Source organism: Triticum dicoccoides, chromosome 2B (genome assembly GCF_002162155.2).
Source record: "Triticum dicoccoides isolate Atlit2015 ecotype Zavitan chromosome 2B, WEW_v2.0, whole genome shotgun sequence".
In the NCBI taxonomy this organism is placed as follows: Eukaryota; Viridiplantae; Streptophyta; class Magnoliopsida; order Poales; family Poaceae; genus Triticum; species Triticum dicoccoides.
Genome location: NC_041383.1, coordinates 798,040,624 through 798,044,390, shown reverse-complemented (window position 1 = coordinate 798,044,390; position 3,767 = coordinate 798,040,624). Strand labels below are relative to the sequence as shown.

The following is a 3,767-nucleotide window of genomic DNA, read 5'->3' as shown; positions in this document are numbered from 1 at the left end:
AGCAATGGCATTTTATTCTTCTAACTATTGCGGTAGTGGTGACTGAGTTGCCAGCTAAAGTATAGGAGGAGAAGGAGAGAACAATGTTGGATCAAGAACTCGAGTTGAATATTAGTTAACGATGATGCTAGTGGGTCTCCATGCATAATCATTGAGTGGTACAACATATATCCTTCTTTATTGGAAGGAAACATAAAGATCATTAGTCAATTCAAACAAATACAAAACAAAGTCACATCACGCAGAACAATCCAGTTTCCCTAGCTAAGTGAATCACCAAAATAGGTAAATAATGGTAAACAAGATATATTTTCCTACACCAACATTTGAACACCTTGAGAATATGCCATCCTACTCATAACAAAGGATTTTTTTTGACAACTATCATTTATGTAATCCAGTTTCCCTATAAAAAGTGTTTGAAGACCACAAAGTTTCCGACATCTACCTCGAAGGCCAAGGTCCTAGTCTAGTCATACAACTATCATTTATGCCCAAAGTCCTAATCTAGGACTAGCATTTGTGTTCTCTGCATGACTGCTCTGCCTTAGAGGGTGTGTATATTGATCTATGAAAATAAAAATATGCTACATTCCCTTACATGGCAGTATTTTAGTATCATTCAATTATGACCATCTGGAGAATTCTGGCTGTAAAATGGGGATATCTACGGATTGACCTCCGGAAACAAAAACAATTTTGTGTTTCCATACGTATTTGCACACTGGTTATGGCCATCCAATTTAAGAAACCGTGCTATACAATGGACCCTTTCCCGTCCTTCACCTCGCACCAACCAAATAGAAGAGATGGCCCGTCGAGGGAAGGCTAAGATCCAATGGATCGTCGACGCAGCGAAGCGCAAGGCAACGATGAGGAAGGGTCTACCCATGCTTGCGAAGAAGGCCCAAGAGCTTGCTATCCTTTGTGACATCCAAACTTGCCTCTTCTGGTACCTTCCCGGCGAGGCCCAGACGGAAGTGCTCTGGCCATCGTTGAAGGAAGCTAAAGAGATCCTGCAGCGGTACGACGAGAGGCTCGAATTAAAAATTCCAAGAATAAGAAGGAAGACACAAGCTTCACCCAAGAGATGTTCAACAAGACGAAGGATAAGTTTTTGGATGTCGAGCGGAAGAATTGTGACCTGGAGATCAAGGTTGTGCTTAGTGACCTCTTCGTCCGCGACCATCGGTGCTTTGATGGCATGCCTGATCACATGTCCCTCGTCCTCAAATGGAGGGTTAAGAAGTACCTCATGGATGTCAACACACGCCTCGAGATGTCAACACATGCCTCGAGAAACTCTGTTCAGGCTCCGCACATGCATTGCATCTATCACAACAACAAGGCCTTGACACTGGCTATGCTGCCACCTCGTATTGCACATGTCAACTTCACTCCGATGGTGCCAAAGACCCATGTAATGTTAATGGTTGGTCCTATGACTATGTTACGGCTGTATGCATCTTTCTGATGCAGAGGCTGGGGTAAAACCCCTTATCGAAAAAAAACTCCTCTAGCGACACAAACTCTTTTTTTTGTAGGAAGACATCTTTCATTTGGTGCAAGTGCCCGATGATGTCCAGATGGTTGGTTCTCTCACCATGGCTCTATGTCCTCCTTTGATGGTTGAGTCATCGGCATATGATGCTTTTGATGCTTGCATGACCTTGGATCGAGATCCCCAACCTTCGTACTACCAAGAACTACTAGACCATGATGGTGCGCGTTGCCGCGCCCGTTAGTTTTGGTGATAAAATTTGCAGAATTTGCATAGATATATGGAGATATCAAATATAGTAGTTGAATTTCTTTATATTTAAATCATATTATTTCTCAATATTGGTGATTTTACATAGTTAAAAATTTAATGATTTCAAATAAAAACCAAACCCAAGTAATCAAGTAGATTGAAAGAGGGACGTTTTTTTGCAAAGAATAGTACATGTGAATGAATTATTGCATCAAATTAGTAATTCCAAATGCCATGGGATTCTAATAAATGAATTGTGATTAAATATTACATAGACTCATTTGTTCTCTTTCTGTATTCCTCTATGAGGTAGATTATTCTTGAATTTGGAATTGTTAATCAAAAGGCTATACATGATCACAAACTCACCATACTCAATGAATACACAATAAGTTACAATTGGTGAGAACTTAAACAGATGCATGTTCATAGAACTACTTGGCAACTAAGTCAGTGGTCACTGTTACTTGGACCTCATTTTTTATCAAGCTATCACTGTAGTATGCAGTATCATATCATCACGTCGATGAAAACCGAGATTTCAATAAGGTGTCATTAAATTGAGTGTTGATAAGTACTGTAGTAAAAATAGAAAATACGTCAACCAAAATGACCAAAGATGTAGGGAGAACTCTCTCCAATAGCTATACACGATACATATCCATTTCAAACTTATTAATTTGGATACACACTTAGTAACATCTCCAGACAACAGCAGTGCCAAGAAAATATATGCATATAATTTAAGGGAAAAGGGTTAATGTATATATTGTAGGACTGATGTAACTTTAAATAATATGGAATTATACCTGAAACCGTAATCTCTATTATGTTAGAACAAGTAGCAGTGGATAGAGAACGCTCTTCTGTGAAAAAGATCAGTACTAAATATATCCCTTCAAACATTATTTTCTGGAAACTTCCAACGGAGCATTTAGATATCCAACATTAGCAGCTCTGTTAAATGAATCTTGTGCCCAGGAGACACCAAAACTTCAAACAATATAGCTTCATCTTGCATCTGCAGCGCACATAAATAATTCAAGTGGTCAAATTTTGGAACCATTCACAAAAGACAAATCTACAGATATTAGTTCCTAAGCAGATCCCTATTTACCGCTAATAGAAATGATAATGTTCAATAATTACAAAATTAATACAAGGCGACCTGTAATAAGCAGATACTGTAAAAATCACAAATGGCAATGATGCAGTGCCAGATTTACATGGCAGCCTTTTTGAAAAACCATCTTTTTTTTCTCAGTTTGACCAAGATATCCTGCTTATTACTCCTCTTGGGGTAGATAGATGACACCTCTTGGTCGAAAACAGAATGAAATTAGCTAACTCATGGCCAGGACTGAGGATCTATATCTATGGTTTCTAACATATATAGCAATTTGACGACAATCCACTTACACCGGGCCATATAATCATCCTATAGACGGCGATGTGGAGATGACTGTGTAAAGGAACTCACCACTGGCAGCCTCTCGTCTCTATTGTATGCACGCGTCGAAATCCACCATTTTTTTTGCGAAAGTCGAAATCCACCATTGCTCCCACGAGTTAGAGTTTTGCGTCTCGGCTGATCGGACGAGGGTACACCTCTCCTGCTAGCGGAGCGGCAAGCATCCACACCACGAACGGCCCGACTACATGCCCTCTTTATCACCCGGATTGAGCTAGGACGATAGATCTGATGCGGTTATTGAGGGGCAGGTGGTACGCGTGCCAGATGAGAGGCGTAGGTAGCTGAGTCTTACTGTTTAGTAAGTAATGTGCCGTATCCATCAAGGGAGGGATGTTTTGCTCGTCGTTATTAAACCACCCTTCTAGTATATCAAGGGGTTCGGTCCTCTACATACCGTGTTGTCTACCTATACGCACATGGAGATTGATAGACCTACCCTTTTCTTCAGTTTGTTACTAGCAATGTGCCAGTGCATTGCAACGGATCGAAAGTAGAATAATACATATTCACAAATTTGAAAGAAAACAGTCTAGTTTATAT

At 40.1% G+C, this 3,767-nt stretch overlaps 1 pseudogene; it reads left to right on the top strand.

Annotated features, from left to right (window-relative positions):
- The first annotated feature begins 809 nt into the window (after positions 1 to 809).
- On the top strand, positions 810 to 1,491 carry LOC119361479 (annotated as a pseudogene).
- Positions 1,492 to 3,767: the final 2,276 nt, after the last annotated feature.